This window comes from Manacus candei, unplaced genomic scaffold (genome assembly GCF_025592945.1).
Source record: "Manacus candei isolate 608988 ecotype Guabito, Panama unplaced genomic scaffold, ASM2559294v1 h1tg000042l, whole genome shotgun sequence".
Classification (NCBI taxonomy): Eukaryota; Metazoa; Chordata; class Aves; order Passeriformes; family Pipridae; genus Manacus; species Manacus candei.
Genome location: NW_026138090.1, coordinates 3,662,887 through 3,681,962, shown reverse-complemented (window position 1 = coordinate 3,681,962; position 19,076 = coordinate 3,662,887). Strand labels below are relative to the sequence as shown.

General features: G+C 42.0%; 1 protein-coding gene across 3 annotated transcripts in view; it reads right to left on the bottom strand.

Moving 5' to 3' along the window:
• The window catches only part of CAMK1D (calcium/calmodulin dependent protein kinase ID), a 216,708-nt gene that overhangs the window by 142,869 nt on the left and 54,763 nt on the right, over positions 1 to 19,076 (bottom strand). The window lies entirely within an intron of this gene.

Sequence of the window (19,076 nt, the reverse complement as noted above, 5' to 3'; positions counted from 1 at the left end):
GGCGTTGTTTGCTTGTCAGCCACAGAAGTGTCAGCCTGGGTTTCTAATCATCTAATTGCACAAACACAGTCATCAAGAAACTAACACCCTGCAGATTTCCAGCCCTTCTTTTATTCACATTTATCTCTAAATGCTACACACAACTAATAACTCTGCAAAGGGTTTGCCCTCTTGCCCCAGTGGAGACCCCATCAACGTGTACTCACCCTACAAGGGGAGCACTGTACTGCTTACACACGCTCAGTCAGGGAAGTTAAACTAAGAAAAGTAAGAGACACAAAGTGGGTTCAGTGTTTTCTCTTTTGTCTGACAATGCTCTCAGGCACATGGTGTGATTCTTGGAGTGTCCTGCACAGGGCCAGGAGTTGGACTCCATGATCCTGATGGCTTCCTTCCAACTCAGCATATTCTATGATTCTATGAAATTACCCCCTCAACCATCTGCCTGCGTGGAAGAAGACAAGACCCACCACACTGTGTCAGACCAAAGAGCAGTTTTATCAAAAAGCCTCCCAGCTTGTAACAAATATTTGCATGAAAAACATATGAAAGAGAGAAAATATGGAGAGATTCTTCACCTGATTCACTCTCCTGATCTCTCAGGATCAGTGATTTAGGGGCTTTCTGGGTGCAAGGGAGCATGGGGACTGCTGTGTGCCCACCCATGCAACGGCCCATTGCACACAGACAAGACATGGTCTCACACACATAACAGGACAGCTGTTTCTGTGTCCTGCCAGCTCTCAGACAAGCAACCTGCTGCAGCTCTGCAGGGAAAAGCCATGGGAGCAAGTGCCTCAGCTGGTGCCAGCTGCATGCCATTGGTGCTAATGGACTTGTTCTGCTTTATACCAGCTGATCTCCCTCTCCTCCCTCACTGCCTTCTCAACAGATTTTCTGTTGCCCAATATACAAGATATCCATCAAAAAGATGAATCCAGTCCAGCAAGTGCTATGCAATGCCCATAACACTGGTTTATGTCTGTTAGAGGAAGGTGTAAGAGCGCTGCCATAGGGCTGTTACAGAGCACTCCAGCCCCGTGAAAGGTTTGTGCTAACCCTCATTACTTAAGTATTGGCTTATTCCTTCGAGATGGGTTTTCTATCCTTTGAAATCTCCTGGGTTGTTCTAATCCCCTGACAATGTAGTGCCTTACATTATGCCCGGGGAAATAGGGTGGGACACGCTATAGCCCTTCATCCCCATGAGCACAGTCAGCCCCAATCTTGACACTGCTTCTCCATCCTGCTTTAAAGAAAGCACCTGCAATTATTCTGAGAAAAAGCTAAGTTAATTTTAAACCTCTGATAATGTCAGCGAGCTTTATTCCAGCCACCTTTTCTAACAGACCGCTGACCTCACTGAGAAGCGAAGGGAAAATCTGAACTCATTTGGAGACATGACTCCAAATTTCCGCCCCCATCAGTTCATTACTCCAGATGACTTTAGTCCCCATGTCCCTCCTGCCCATGCCCTGGAGTCATCAGTGGGTGTGAAGCATGCAAGGCTCTCCCTCGAACCGAAGCACTGATGGCATCCCTCTCTGGCAGGTGGATTTCAGCAGTACCATCATCTCCGTGGCGAATCATCACCTTGGCTGAGTCTGTCGTTTCAAGTCCTTCCAGGTTCTGTTTGTGTGCAAGCAACACTAATGTGCTCAGTGGAAAGCATGTCCTCCACTGCAGACTAAGCCAGAGAAACACGCTGTCTGTCACATAAAAGCAGTATTGCCATTTTTTCCCCTTATGATCAGGGAAGGCAGTTGCAGCCCCCAGCTCTGATGCATAACATCAGCAGAAGAGTGATTAAATATTTAGAGTGGGAAGCTCCAGCATCAACCAAAAATACTTCCACGTTGGCAGGACCTATGGAATCAGCCAGTATTTGACAGCCCTATAAGCCTGCCCTGGAGTGGGACACAACACAAAACCAATGGGTTTTCCCTGAATCAAAGATTCAGGGCAAAGTTCCTGCTTTTGTCAGCTAATGGAGAGCCGAGTTCAAGTTCCCACACTGATCCATGCTGGGCGAGAGAAGAGGATTCTTATTTTTTCCATGCTTTTTCTGCATATGATTAGAGAAGGGCCCAGGAGACACAGATTTGCTGGTAAAAAACTCCCCTTTGATCAGGTTAGTGAATTGTGATAATCTGTGGTTAAAACCTCTCAGTCCAGTACATCCCAGTTAGAGATAATCCTACAGTGTAAGGTTTGCATGAAGATGTGAGCTTTTTCTGGTGCCTGGAAGGAGAAAAGGGGGAGTTTCTTGTTTTAGCACTATTAATTACCCTGTCGTATTTCATACCAACAACTGAGGTCACGTGCTGCTTGCCCTTCCCTTATTTTTTGAAGAAGAAAGTAGAAAGGACAGTTTTAGAACAGAAAAGAAACCCAAGTAGAACATGGGTCAAATGAAGTTTGGTGCCTATTTTTCCCACAGGAAAATTTGCCAAAGAAAAATTAAAGTAAATCCAAGAAGCAAATTCAACGCTCTACACGATGAAATTTTTTTTCCAGCTACTTTCAAGGCATAATTTCATCATGCAAAACAAGGAGAGCTAATATGTCTCTATTTGCTCCATAAGTCTGTCACTAAAGAAACTTTCGGCCAGTGGATTAGTTTTTGGTCTTTTTTCTCTGCTCTTTCTTTTTCCATCTTATTACCTGTGTTGAGGCTGCAGTGCCACTCACTCACTGCCGAGCTGCAAAGTTGACTCACTACAGTTCCTTTTTTCTTCTCACCCATCTCATTGAATTATTGAAAAGGGTACTGTCAAATTGGAAAGAATATACATTCAAAAATAAAATAAATTTTCTTTCCTAAACTCCAAATGGAACTTTAAATTATATATTTAAGGGTGGGTGGGGAAAGTAAGAATTTGCAAGAGACTCATTTTCTTGACATTAATAATGCCTTTGGTTTTCTTCTTGCACATTTCAGTCCAGACAATCTAAATTCACCATCAATTTCCAGACAACTTCACTCTCTGCCCTGTACTCAAAGTATTGATATTGCCAAGTCTCTTAAGTTTGTCTTCAGTCTTTGGGTACTCGTGGGCTTTTTTTGCAAAGTCTGAGTTTTTAAAGACATGAGTAATGCTGTGGCTCAACTCTTATTAGGATTTTGTTTTATTTTGGTATCTGTTAGCCTTCAGGGTTACAGGGAACAGTTTGACTGCATGGCTCAAATACACCCTAAAGGCTTGAAACCAAGAACCCAATTGAAATTTTTATATAATCTCTTTATTTTTAGAGAGATTTTTCTGATACCAGTAAGACTGGATGACTTCTTTTTTTTTTAAAACTCTGAGCCTTGACTTCTCCACAGTGTTAGATTTACCATCTGAATTTCTCTTACGCTGCAGCTCCTTATAATCAACACGTAAGAGCAAAATAATCACAGCTCAAGACCTGATACTTTTTCCTTCTCTTTTCTCCTGGGGGGCTCAACATCTCTGTGGCTGATGGGAGACCATCTGCCAGAGCAGTGCAGGTGGTGCTGGTAAGATCCTCTACTCTTCTATCCCTGCTGACCACAGCCTTAGTTCAAGTGTGCCCACTACCTGAACTAGGCACTATCTAGTTAGAAACACTATCAAATTAGAGAAAAAACAGGCAAAATCTAATATTGTATGTACAGACATAATTTCTCAGTGATTATACCGGTTTAAAATGAGCAAAACCACAGTGCTGGTGTCCAATCTATAACCAGTATTTGAAGAGCATGCTGAAATTCTGGGTCTATGGAAGAAGATGGGAGTTTGTCACAAACACTGAACACACTCGGTGACAACAGTAAGCAAGATGCTGGGCATAAGCAAAGAGAGATTCCTAAAAGCCAACATGAATTGGTCAGGAATCTTTATATAAACCACTTAAAAGAAAGCGTGGAGTAAAAAAAGAGAACCTGAACTGCGTTGAAACAAAACAAAATAAGCCAAACAAACAAAAAACCGAAATAACAACAAACCCTCCCACAACCAACCAACCAAAAAAACCAAACAAATAAAAATAAAATAAAAAACACAAAACCCCTAAACAAAACAAAACAAAACAAAACCCAAACAAATGAAAACAAAACAAACACCAGTCGACACTTATTTCTTTGTTAGAAGTTCTGTTGGAACCTTGTTATAAAATCCAGCAGCACATCACCTCTGCAACAAAGAGTTCTCTCACAAGACACCAGGAATAAAACAAAAAAACACCAGTTCAATCAACCTACCTCTAGGGCATATTTACACAAAGGTTTTTATTGCCTTTCAACTTGACATACTGTTTTCAATACCCAACTGAAAGGTAAAAGTATTAAAATATACATTGCAGTGCAATTTATTCCATGGTGCATCTTGGGCAGTGCCCGTGAAGACACCCAATTACTGCTTGTGCCAAACCTGATCCCGACTGTGTAACCAGGGCTAAAATTTCAGGCACACAGGACAGAAATTAATTTCTTCATTTTTACTGCAAAAACTATGCAGGTGAGACCATTCAAAGCAAACAAAAAAATCCTTTCTCCAGGCTTAGTTTACTCTGAGTTAAAAGAAACTTTGATCCACGTGGTCTCTTTAAGTCCCCCAAGTGAGTTGGGAGTATGTGGCATACACGAATGTGATTGCAGACAGAAAAGAAATATAAACTGCACTGTTTTCAACAGGTGTGGGTTGAGGCTTGTGCTTCCCTGGGCCATGTTACACATCATCTTTTGGGAAGCATTCAAAAATGGTAAAAGCCCTTCAAGATCTTGTTTTACCTATTAATAGTAGGGGCTTTAGAGGGATAAAAATACTTCCTTAAAAATTTGAATTTCAAATTTAGGTAAAAGATTAATTGAAAACTGACTGAACTCATCAGTGAAAACCTGATGCCAGCTTTACCACGTTCACCCTCCAAAAAGCAGCAGACACAGCTCCACCAGGGCTCTCCCACAAAGCTCAAGGCAGGTTCTGGCATGACAACAGCCCTTCAGTGGGCATTAGTCACTGTATGATCACACTCTGAGGGCTCACCCAAACCCAGAGCTCAAGCACCTCAGGCCTCCCACAACCCCTCCATGAGATGTTTAAAATCTCAACAGTCTGGCAAAAAGGCTGAAGATACACAGTGAGGTTATTTCTCCAAATTCCAGATGTGATTGTTGCTGAATTAAGGCAATTGATCCCTGGAACAAATGTGACAGAGTTGCTGGTTTTGGGAGATGTTTGCCTCTTTATATTGGGAGGTAGCAGCCTTCCAGAAAAGGCCCAGAAAATGCATCTATCCTCCTGGGTGCACAGACCTGACTGGCATGGACAAAATCATCTTCCCCTTAAAATTGGTAAAGACTGCACAAAACTCAGTGTCAAAGCACCAATTGAATTTGAAGGATCAAATTTTCACTCAGTTTGTATATCTTGTTAATATATATGTTAATATATGGCCCACTTGATCCCATCACTGGTTGCAATTAGATGTTCCTAATGCAGACTTGGGCATAACACAATTTGTACCATTTGTTAAAAAAATGCCCTCTCAAGAATGAATATCCATCTCTTCTTGTGCTGTCTCTCTACATAACCCTCCACAGCCTGTTGCCACTTCTCATTATGTCTGGCCCTCTCATTCTAATTGCACCCACTGCATGATAAGGACCTTCCAATTTGGTTTTTCTGTAGAGCAGAACGTGAAGTCACTCACAAATGACAGAGAAAAACATGCAAACATTAAGCATTTGAAAAATGGGTAGGCATCCAAAATAAAATGATTCTTTAGAGAACGACTGGCTACCGACTGGATAAATCCTGCCACTGTTCAAGTTAATAAAACAAATCTCTTGACAGGTGTTAGGTAATTTTTAGCAAAGTTACAAGGGCGTCACTATAGTTAATGTTATTAAAAGTTTTGATTAGTTATAAGAACAGTCTCATAGGTCTAAATCAAAGCTGCTAACTGAAGCTGGTGGAATAACTGATATTCACAACAAGAAAAACAGTCTTTAATGCCGAGAAAACTCTGTAAAAAGAAGAGGACACATACACTAGAGACTGAGAAAATATATGGGAATTTTTACATGGTTTCTGGTCCATCTTGAACTGTGACCTGACCTGAGCACAGAGAGACCTTTGGTGTGTGCTCAGGCTGCAAGGAGATGGCGCGAGTGCTGCTTATCCAGGTGACAGCAGCTGGTGTGAACATGTGGTCCTGCCTCACTGCACTTGGGGGATAAATCACGTTTGCTTTAATGCATTTACTCTGGAGGAGGAGCTATGTTTTCTAGGTGCTGTGGCAGCAGAAATAGCACAGCACATAGTAACAGAAAACAGTAACAATAAAAAACCACATATGAAACAGGCACCTCCTGAACCACTGGCAGCGCAGAGGACATCACACAGCATTTAGATAAGGCTGATTCTCTTTGCTGTATTTATGAGTGAACATTATTTCCTTCTTTTCAGGTGTTTGTGTTTCAACCCTTGGAAAATCTTCTTGAAATGCAGAAACACTGGCTCAGTCCCTACCCTTTTTTAGAATTATATCACAGAATCCTAAAATGATTTGGACTGGAAGAGACCTTAAAGATAACCTGGCTCCAACCCACTGTCAGGGGCAGGGACACTTTCCACAGACCAGGTTGCTCAAGGCCCCATCCAGCCTGTTCTTGAACACTTCCAGGGATGGGGCATCCACAATTTCTCTGGGCAACCTGTTCCAATGCCTCACCACCCTCACAGTAAATATTTTCTCCCTAACAACTGAAAGATGAACACATCATGGAGAGACAGAGGAAAACCTGATTCTGGGCATCACTCATTAGACAAGCAAAATAAGTTCTCAGCCAAACTGCCTGAAAATCCCATTTTTGTGTTCTGAAGGGACTGTAAACAAGATTGAGCATTTGTATTTAGGTCTATTTGCCACACTCTGGGTGGATGGGGAGAGCTGTAACATTTATTTCATTAAAAAATCATAAGATTATGATCATTTTCTAATGATCTCAGAGGTGTTTTTTACTCTGCACGACTCCATTCAAGTCCAGAGAAGGGCAGCAAAGCTGGTGAAGGGTCTGGAGCACAAGTCCTATGAGGAGAGGCTGAGGGAACTGGGGGTGTTCAGCCTAGAGAAAAGGAGGCTGAGGGGTGACTTTCTCATTCTCTACAATCACCTGACAGGAGAGTGTAGTCAGGAGGGTATCAGTCTCTTCTCCCAAGCAACCAGCAACAGGAGAGGACATAGTCTCAAGCTGCACCAGGGGAGGTTTAGGTTGGACGTTAAGAAGAATTTCTTCACAGAAAGGGTGATTAGACACTGGATTGGGCTGCCCAGGGAGGTGGTGGAGTCACCACCCCTGGAGGTGTTTAAGGAAAGACTGGATGTGGCACTCAGTGCCCCGGTCTGGTTGACACGGTGGTGTTTGGTCATGGGTTGGACTCAATGATCTCAGAGGTCTTTTCCAACCTAACTGATTCTGTGATTCTCTGATCTAAAGCTCACTGGTAGGTACACACCCATGTGCTGGATCAGGTAGCCATACAACCATACAGCTGAGGGAAGAATTTGGCCCCAGTTAATTTTATAAGCCATTTTTATACTAAGCCAGTTTCATCAAACCTCAAGCAAAGAGGATTCAACCAAAGGCAAATTCACATCAGTGTACTTGCTTATCCTTAATTACATTAATCCCTTCTTTCTGTAAAGAAGTATTGCTCTCTAATACAGAAGGATAAACATGATGATGCAATATTAATTTGTACTGAGTGATATAATTAGTTATTTCTTAATAAATGTGAAAAGATTAGGAGAATCACATTGGTTTATTCAGTTGGCAGGTGGAAGCTACTGCTTCCTTTTACATCTCCAAAAAATTACAGCAGCTAGCACAGCTTCCTAAACCCATTTGCTTTGATTCAAATAGATAGATTAAATAATTAACCAGAATTAGAAATAACATCTAATATAAGCAGAATAAGGAACTACAGGTGTTCTCTGCAGGCTGTGCCCGTGCTCTGATTTTAAGATGTCCATGACATCCAAAAGCCAGATCCACATGTGAGAGTACACATGGTGTATCTTGAAGAAATTTTCTGGCAGACATATCTGATAGACCAAAGAATCCTCTGTTATTCCTTGCACACCTCTGAAATGCTCAGAAAGCCTTCCTGGTCTAGCCTTTGACTAGATGAACAAGGAGCTCAATTAACTTTTAAAGTATATTTTTGAATTCCACATTGGAATCCTTTTCAATCGACCCACACAGGTCTTGTATACCAGACCCTCCAAAGAGGGCACAAAGGCACAGGGAACATCGTCCTCCCATCCCTACTGTTACTTATTCATGCCTTAAGATTGGAAAATCTCAGGACCAGACCAAGCGCTCAGACAAGGTCTATGAGCCCATCACAGCACTGGTGAGAGGCAGCAACACCTTTCTGCTGTGAGTCTCAGACCTCTTTTGGCAGCTGTAAAAATCAGTTTTCTCTGCCTTCTTAATCCTTTGTACCTTTGTAGAGACCTCCTACAGAGATGGCAGCTTGTCCTCCTGGAGGTGGTAGCTTTGCTCTGTGGACATTCCCATTCTGGAATAAATTCAGTGAACAACTGTGATATGATGATGACTTCTCTAGTCATACAATACTAAATGTAAATTCATGTCCTAAAACAAGATCTCCAAGGAGACCAGTAATTTAGAAGAATTCAAAGCTACACACTGAAGGGAAAGGGAAAACAATGTATTTAAGTACTTGGTCAAGCTGAAATCCAATTTGTGCACTCTGTCTTCACCTCCAGTATTACACAACCTTAAAATTAAAAAGCTGCTAGAAGCAGTCACATTTACAATAATATTGATTGTGTTGTCCTCCCATTCAGTCTACAGAATCAGTGCAATCAAACAATCAACTGAAAGTCCAGAAAAGTCTTAAAGCCATCAGTATGATAAGATTATTTCAGCAGATTGCTCAAATAATGGCTTGTTAAATCAGCAGAAGAGAGAAATATACTTGTACAGGACCAGGATGTTTAATTTCAAAACCCCCACTTTTTTTAAAGACAGTAAGAGCAATACTCTCAACAAAAAAGATTTCTTGATTCACATTTCATGGAAGCATAATTTCAGAAGCCAGTCTTCCCTTAGTGTCACTTGAAATGTCAGAAATTGAGGCTGCTCCTCGGCCACAACAGCAGAAAGGCATTTTTCAAATTTATTATTTATAATGTCTCTTTGTACACACATATATTGATATATGCATCTATAGCAGTAGGGCCAGCGTTTGCAAAATTCAGTCATACTCACATCTCCTGCATTTGATTAGAATGAAAAATTTATTCACAGAGGAGTTGTAACTGCCCAGATTTGTCAAAACTATGTTTACTTTAATAACTGAAACTCAATCGCATCTGAATCACAAAAGGATAAATGTAAAGGCTGTCATCAAATAGAATCTCTTCACCCATTTGACTTTCAGCTCGAGAGTTTTCTCGTTTTTTTCTCTTCTGATTCTCTCGCCCATTGCACTGGGGGAAGATGAGTGAGTGGCTGCATGAAGCTGGGTTGTCAGTGGAGTGAATCCATGGCAGTCCTTTTCTGTGACCAACGTGGGGCTCGAAGGGTTCAAGGTAACAACAGATTTGATTGAAAGACGCTAGATCAAATTTATAGCTGTTATTGCTGTTTAGTTATTAATTGGAAAGCTCCTGTGCTTGTCAATTATTATTAGAATCTAGTGCTTGTTAGTGACTGCTTTTTGCTTCCACTGTGTGCTGTCCTGCCATGTGGCTTATCATCTTACTCTGCTGTGCCTGGGAACATTCTGACAACAGAACAGAGATGTACCTGGGCTGGCAGATGGCCAGGACATCTCTGCTGTGCCTGTGCTGCTGCACTGGACAGGCTGGAACTCCAGTGGGAACTCGAGTCAAAGCAACGCGTGGATGAGTCCACATGGGAGCAGGATACCCCGAAGTGTCCACAGCCATGAATATGGCCACACCAGAGAAGGTACATCTCAAAGCATCTATGGCCATGGTTGTGTCACTGCCGTGGTTGTGGCCCATGTGTAAAGCCATGCTGGAACAGGTACACCCCAAGGTGACTGTGGCTGTGGATAAGCCTAAATCACAGCAGGTACATCCCTAGAGAGGCTGTGGCTCATAGACAAGACCCTACTTGGAGCAGGTAGTCCCTCAGGGGCTGAAGTCTGTGCATAAGTGCAAGCCAGAGCAGGAGCAAAGGAAGGAGTTCATTGCAATGTTAAACCCTATAACCTGGCCCAAAGGCACCAGGGTTGGAGATTGTAATGGAAATACCTTTAAATTGTTGCAACCCATGATTTGAGTTACGAGTCAGAGGGACCACCTAAAGCAGTGGAGAAGCCTTACAAGAAGCAGTGGAAGTGCAGCAGTGACCCGACCTGAGCTGGCTTTGGTGCCCAATGACTCCACACAACACATCACCTCTCCTGTCCTGAGTCACGACCACGACAGATGGAACCTAAAGCCATGGACAAAATGAACCCATTAGGCATTTTATGGACATTCTACATGGACTAGGGAAATGATTCCTGTGTATTATGTCAAAGGATGAGAAGCAGGTTGGTGGTTACAGAGATTGTATTGGATAGGGCCGTACCTGAGCATGATGTGAACGGTGTGGAATAAGGGGTGGAGAATGTGCTGATTCTCCACTGGGAAGTGATGAATGAATTCCTTGTTCAGCTTTGCTCACATGTGCAGCTTTTGCTTTACCCATTAAACTGTCTCTATCTCAACTTGTGAGTTTTTTCACTTTTACTCTTCCAGTTCTCTCCCCCATCCTGTTGCAGGGAGTGAACGAGTGGCTGTGTGGGGATTAGTTGCCAGCTGGGTTAAACCACAACAAGACTTATTACTCTTCACTCAGTTGAAGTACTTTCTCCTTCTCATTGTTCATCTTTATCATTTATCTGGTTTTGGACTGAGTGCTTTTGTTAAAGGGTTGATTATAGGATAATTTGAAATAAGTATATTAATCTCACATTATGCCTAATTGCATTAGCTTCAGATGTGTCCTCTAAGTATGATTTACATTTTGAAAGATGTCTAAGGCTCTTTTCTATCATCTCCTTTAATAAGATCCAATCTCTGAGACCTTTTCTTTTTTCTGATTTCTTTGTTCTCTGTGAATTTTCCTTCTCTTGGAGATACTGAATTTCTAGGAAACCTCCCTGAGAATCTTTGATACTAACAGTAAGATGGCATTAAATCAATAAAATAGTAAATAAAATAACCATAATTAATAGTACTTTGATTTTCTCTTTTTTTTTTTTCTCCTTATATCCCAAAGTGTTTTGCAAAAGAAGGCATATATTATCCCATTTAACTGATGGAAAAACAGAGGCAGAGACAGACCAAATATCCCATATTAAATCCCAAATATTGTAGGGACAGTGAACCCCACAAGGAGGGAAGATGAGTTCATGCCTGAAGTGATGGGGTTGCACAGTAAAAATAGTAATAGGCACTAATTTAATCTTTTTAATCTCTAACTTTCTCAACACTTTATTTCTTTAAGCTATTCAATAACTGTTAATAAGTGACAGACTCTTCAAACCATTAAAAATTACGTAACTTCCAAACCTGTCAGATTGAAGTATTGTTCTTCCCACAACCCCATTACTTTTAGTAACTACTTCCAAACCAGCTGCCTATGTGGGAGCAATTGAGGAGTCACTTCAGTCAAACAACTCTTCCAATACACTCCTTCAGAAAGTTAAGTCAGAGAGATCTATTGAGTGAGGATTTTTTTTTATTTGGGAGATCCTGGCTGGATTTATCACACGGAAGCCACAAAACCATGAGGTCTTCACAGTCCTTGTTCAGAGAAATTCACAGACAGTATTCAGAACATATCAGGCCTCAAACATTTCCAGCAAAAGGGCAAATGGAGAAAACATTTACAATACGGCACAGAAATTCCAAATCTCAATGTCACTGAGTAGACTGAGATTTCTCTACACCCCGTGTGGTTGGGATGAATGACAAAAGTGGTTTTAACAACCGGGGATGCCTTTGACATCCACAAAAAGCAACACAACCATTGAACAAGCACGATGAAGATGCTGACAGCTCCAAAAGGAACAGCTCTATTTCACAACCCTTATCTCACTGTAAACAATTTTGAAGCAAGCCTATCGTTCCCCGTGACACTTCCGCACGACTCTCAGCTCAGGGAATGCAACCTCGGGAGTCTACCAAGGAAAGATGTAAAATAAGCTCTCCTGGGTCAAATTCCTCATAACACGTGGTTTGATTACATAGGAAAGATTCCCTGGTCTGCCTACATCAAGTTGTTTTGGCCGTTCAACAATTTTTATTTCTGGTTAGATACTGCCAAATCAACAGAAAACAAATTTTGATCATTTTATTCAAAATCAGTAAACAAACAGCAAAGCAAACTATACTCACAGAGCTCCCTCCAACCCTGCCATAACACCAGTTTCCACGTAGGATACTGCATCAGTCTGTTTTTGAAATTACTTCCTGTTAGCTTGTATAATGCTGAAAAATTTGGAAGGAAAATCTAAAGTTCCACTGTAAACCTTAGACCATGTTCCCCATGTTCCTAAAACTATTTTTTCCAATTCACAATTTTCTGGTGAGCTGAGTGGGTATGTCAGACTTTCCAGGGCCAAGACTCCCGTGAATCACCTGCTGAGCATGAAAATGAGCATTTACCTATTACATATATACGTATAATTACATTTCCTTCCCCTCTCCATTGGGCATGGTGTGACCCCTGGCAGTGATCAGTCTCTTTCAGAGATCCAAAATGCCTTAAGGACAATAAAGATCATGTTTTATTTTTATTTTTTTATCTCCCTTTAGGTAATGTAAGAACAACTATTTCAAAGCACGCAATACTGAAAGTTGGTGGAGGGAAGATAAAAAGAGGAAGGAAGATAACGGCACAACTCAGAACCCTCACATGCTACATGAGATATGCGCAAAGCCTTTTGTCACCACAGTCCAACCACCCATCCTCCCAGGCAAGGTCCCACTAAAGACCTGGGTGCCCAAAACTGGAATCACCCAATGCTACCAATTTCCTTAGAAAATTCAGGTGGTCAGTTTAATCCTGGTCTTCCTTTCACACAGATGGACAAACAGAGGCACAGATCAGGAGAAAGCCCCTCAATCAATGAATATTAATGGTTGAATGAAACACCAACATTTCTTGGTTACCAATGGCAGAAACACAATGAAAAACATTAAGAATGTCTGCAGAAGCTGAGACAGTGGTGTCTCCTTTTCCTTCCTTTCCTACCAAGCAGTAGCTTGTATGGGACTGAACCAGGTTTACAGGGAGAAAAGCAACAATCTAGATCCTGAAAAAAACTTCAGACCTGCTTCCAGAGCAGCATCTGCAGGCACATGATCTGTATATCAGAGAGTATGTCTTGGCCAAGGAAAAGTAAGAGAATCCAGTGTTAACCTGGCAACTGATGGCCCTTTTTATTTTTTGCAGTCCTACACAGCAAACAAGTGCAAGCATTCAGCTTCCTTAACTTGTTATCTCAAACAGACTGTGTTGTGTCAGAATCAGCAAAGCACTCAGGGTTGCATGCAGCCAAGCCCCCAGAAATACCAGGCAAACCAGATGCAAGGGACGTATGGGGCAATGTCTTCTTTTCCGCAGATTAATGAGTACAGAAGGAAAAAAGGATACTTTACATCCCCTTTCTCCTGTTCCCTTTAAACAACCACAGAGCAGAGAACAGAGTTCCTATTACATACATCCTCCTGTAAATAAATGAGAAGTCAATGTGTTCTTATGTAATATCCATAGTACGAAATAGCTTTCCTTGAAAACTCTCAGGCCTTATCAGTTTGGCAGAGCTGTTTGATATACTTGGGACATGTGTTCCAGCTGAAGTATGCCATGGATCACTGATACTTCACTGTTCCCAATATGTAAAACATTCTCCCTGCTTCTGACACTCCACCAGTGACATCCTCTTGATGACAGGTATTTGTCCAGTTGCCCTGGTTTAAAAAAGTCCCATCTTTCAACACATCTCTTTGGTAAACTCATCGGGAAAACTAAATTATCAACATCTACAGTGTTCACTGAGGAAAAAAAAAAACCCAACCAAACAACAAAAATAACCATGCAAACTTCTGTTAGATAACCATAATCTTGGAAAAAGTCGTGATAAGAGATTGGCCAGGAGATTTAAGACCCACAGCCTAGTTCTGATTCCCTCCTGTTTTGCTGAGTGATTCTGGACCTTCTGAGTCTTTCCCCATCTGAGGAACATACATAAATGAAGTTTCTTTCACAGATCCCTTGGAGACCATGGAATGAAAAGAACTGGATAAGAGCTGTGCTACTATTTTTTTGCACTGAGCTTTCCTGGTTTTCTTGATCTGAATTATCTTTCATTCACAAGTCACTATGTGATGTGACTTGGAGGAGAGTACCATCTGAGACTATCTGCAGGATATAGCCCAAAGGCAGGATATCAGAGATCAACCTGTAAAACAAAAACAACATCTTCTAAGGGGATAGAAGCAAAACAGAGAGCTGTACTTCATCAACAAAAAACTCACTGACTTGTAGCTGGGAAAATCTGCTGGAAATGATCACAGTACCACCAGGAAAGTTATATTCAGTGTGTATAACCCTTATAAAAGATGAATGAGAGTGCCTCTTGAGTGTCTCTTCATACTGGGAACTGGTGGATGTTCATCACTTACTGGGAACTGGTGGGTGCTGAACACAGGAAAAACTGGGTTGAAGTTTTAAATCACAATATTTAGAAGTGGAACGTGGTCTTGCGGTTGAAAGACTGAATTCAAGAACCCTGGCTCCAAACCCCACTGGGTTGTAGGTTGTTGGCAGTTTACCCTTGGTCTGGCACTGAAAGCTCCTCGGGGCAGAGATTCTCCTTTCACATGTATTTACAGTAATGGGTTTTAATTTCATGTGGCTCTCCAGGTACTACTTTAATTTGAGTTAAATTTACAAGCAATGCACACAAATCTATGTGGGCATTCTCGAAGAAAAATATCTATCCACTATATTTCCATCACAGACATCAAAATGCCAAGCAAAAATTTCTCTATTTCCGACATCCCTGGAAAGATGAAGAGTAATAGTAAGGTATTGAATAATATGATTCATATTCCTGTTATTAAAAATAATTAAATATAGGGCTCTCCAAGAAGGGAAATGAGTGTAACTATGAAATTAATCGGTGAAGCTTCTGAAGTAAATGGATAGGTTATTGCAGAACAGCACTGAAGCAGGCTTGAGAGTTCCTTCCACAAACCTTTATATGAAAAAAACCAGATACTTCCTGATAACATTTTATGTTCTCAACATTTTTACTATATATAATGAAAAAAAAAAAGCTAGAATTTTAACAAACTTTTCTGAGAAAATTCACATTGGTTTTCATTTCCAAAAAAAACCCACCTAAGAAACAAGGCTTAGAAAACATTCACTGTTCTAACTACTAAGCAATGGAAGGAGTTTTCCATCCTAAAGGCCTTATGTCATGGGGACAAAATTATCTTTCATATAAGCCAAATAAAATCACTAGGTTTACAGAAAAACTTGTCTTCACCTTCCTACAGTACTTCTGCTTGCTAAAGAACTCTGGTTTCCCTAAAGGTGGCTGAACAGTTTGTCTCCTGGGATTGTATATTTGTATTTGACACAATGACAAATGCCCATTTCTCCCTCTCTGCATGGCACTCCTCCCCCTGGTGTGGCCCAGCATGCTGGTTGCCATTGCTCATCCCCAGTGGCCTCCCCAGATCATTTCCTACCCAGGATTCTACACCAAGGCTGATGAGAAACCAACCTCTGCAGAAACATGTTGTGCTAAATACTTCCCCTTGAACAACCCCATGTAAGAAGATTTCCCACTGGGAACCATGCTAGGACATGGGCTCTCCTCTTTGATTCCATGGTGGTGGCTGCTGTAAGAGCAGCTCATCAAATCCCCTCAGTGTCCCAAGGCACAAAAATCAGTGCCTGCTTTATTGTACGTGTCCGTGTAGATTTGATGTGGCTGCAGTTCTTAAACACCAGCCTCCTGGCCTTTGCAGAAAATGCCACTTCAGTGACACCCACCTCTGCAGAAGTGACATTTCAAGGGGGAGAGAAAGCTCAGAGCAGAGAAATGCCAGAGTACGGGGCTCCCAAGCACAGAGCTGCAATTCCAGATATCCCCGGGTTTGCCCCATCCACAAAAAGGAGACAAGATTTGCTATTAAAAGTACAGGTCTCTGAGGCCACTGCCAGCCATTTATCACAAAAACTTGTGGCTATGGCAGACCAGGGCTCTGCTTCCTTCTTGGAATCCACATCTCAGGGTTGATAGTCTCTCATCTGCCTGCCATGGCTGGCTGTGGTTCTAGTGGTGTTTTTATTCCCATCAGTCTTCCCCTTTAAAGGCATCATTTCCCATCACTGTGAGATCTGTCCTGAAACAAAATTACAGTAACCCTCATACAACAGCCCATGTGTGGGCTGGTTTCTTCAATCCTCCTCCAGAGGAAGGAAGGAAGTTCAGCCAGAGCCAAAAGCATGGTCCCAAACAAAACTCTCACATGCCACCAAGCTGTGCAGTGAAAACACACAGGCAAACTCCAGAGCTGCATCCAGCAAACGTTGTGGTTGACTATTCTACAATCAGACAAGATCTGGCACAGCAATAAATCTCTACAGCCACGGAGCTTTCTCTGGGTGACAAGATCTGAATGCCAGCACAGGAGCAAGTCAGTCTCAAGGATAACACACTCAGACTCCCACATCATTCCTAAACTGTAATATCTTGCTGGGAGAGACAGAAGGAACAGATAGATGCAAGTGGACAGTTTACAACTGCTATACTCAGGGGTAGGGTTTGCTCTCTGCAGCAGCTGCAAATCAGGGTATGAGGGATGTCTCATCATTATGCAATAGCAGGACTGGGGCTTAGGTTAAGGCTCAGGAGAGATGGATTTTTCTCCACACTTCCCTCTTCTCAAGAAAGAAGGAAAGAAAGAAGAAATTCGCAATTACTCAATTGAATGTGGAAGAAGCTTTGAAATCCCAAGCCTTAAAGGCTCAGAAGTCAAGTAGTGAACAGAGAGAATCCAAACAGTATTTATTTGCCCAAACTCTTGATTTTTAATTTCCTGATGAGTTCTTTGTGAACTAAAATTCCTTATTTCTTTTCTTTCTTTCTTCCCATACAGAGAATCCCTAAAGGAGGAAGGGAGAGCTCCAAGTTTGCACTCATTGACACTTCACAGTGAAGCTGCACACAAAGAATATGCATGAGAAGAGACATTTAGAGGTGATTCTCACCAAGCATTGACATCTCTTTTTAAAAGAACCCAAAAGGACTCTTCTCTGCAACACTTTAACCTGGAAAAAATTCAATTCTTCTGGCATCAGCATGAAAAAAATGCAAACTGTCTCAAAGCAGTCAGTGATGCAGCTCTCTGTAGGGCTGGCAGGTACAAACTCACTCAGAAGCTCTGCACTTAAAAATCACTGTTCACCCAAAACCACTCCCTGAACTATAGCACTCAGTGCTTAAAGTGCAACATAAACAGAAGACCAATGACTGAATAGCAGAGATCTCAGAAACACGGTCTAACCTCTTTTGCTATCTGAAATGTCATCCTAATGTACATTTCCTGGAAAAAACTTTGCCACCTTGGTTCAGCCACTGGGCCTGCCCAGAGGAGCCAACACCAAAACCAAGTCCCCTGACCTGTGCACATAAACCTGGGAGATTCATGTAAGAGGTGGTCTCAAGGTAAGTCTTATGAGGGGATGCAGACCATTGGAAATAGATGAAGTACAGGTTCAGATGGAAGAGATCCAACTGGATCAAGCCCTGAGCAACCTGCTCTTATCTCAGAATGGACCCTCATGCGAGCAGGAGGGTGGAAGAGAGGCTTCCTGAGATCCCTTCCCACCTGCTTTCCCCATGACACAAATATGAAGGTTGGGATTCAGTTCCCAAGCACAGAGGTCATAAATTGGGCATCTAGTCTATGCCATGGAAAAAGAGATGCTCTGTTTTAAGGAAGGATAGAGGAATTAACCATGGGAGGTACCTCCCGCTCCCCACTGACCACACAAACACAACCTGCTTGGACTCTGACATGAACAGATGCCACAGTAGGGCACTGAATGCCACCAGACCACTCACACCACCAGTGGAAGACCAATTTCCAATTTCCCCAGCTTGAGGGATTCACATCCAAACCTCTCTGCAGAGCTTCCACCAAAACCTTCCACCAAAACCTCCCACCACAAAGGCAGTGCTATGGCAGCAGAATTCTTCGTCCGTCTTCCGAAAACTCAGATGCTGAGCACTGGGGATGGAGCCCACCCAGCAACCTGGGAGGAATCAATGCTGGTCACAGTCCCTGATCCTCAGATTCTTTTTTCGTTTGGTTTGGCTTGAACCCAGTGACTTTCTCATGCAAAATACATAAACACATTTGCTCTTGCTGCATTATACTTTGCTCATTATTTATGGCTCAGCTTTGCCTTTCCTCACATCAATAGCTGCCACTCACATCAGCAGCTCCCTTGAAGGAAGGATTTACATGACAATCAGACTCCCAGGGTCGGGAGCCCATGAGAGGTCTCTGCTCAGGTTCTTCATGAAGTACCACAAGTGCTACAGAAAGAAATGGATAATTACAGTACGTGGCAGCTCCTGGGACACAGGGTGGTGGAGTGGAGGCTGGAACATATGGGTTTTCATTTGTTTTTCCTATTAAATTTCTTTGTGACTTAGTGTTTGTTTTTCCATCTCCTATCTATTTAGATCACAGACTTTTCAGGGTGGGGACAGTCTCTTACCATGAAGCTGAAGACAGAAATAAAGATAAATAAAATAGGATGCCAGGATGAAAAATAAAAACAAAGCAAACAACACGCTCAGCAAGGCTCTGCTCAGCTGCTGATGACTGACAGCATCACAAGATGAGTTGGCAAGATAAGAACCTGATTTTTACTCTTTAAAGTCCCACATTTCTGTGTCAACAGTATTTTCTAAACAACTGACACCACCGATTCCCCACGGAAACATAACAACTGCAAGATG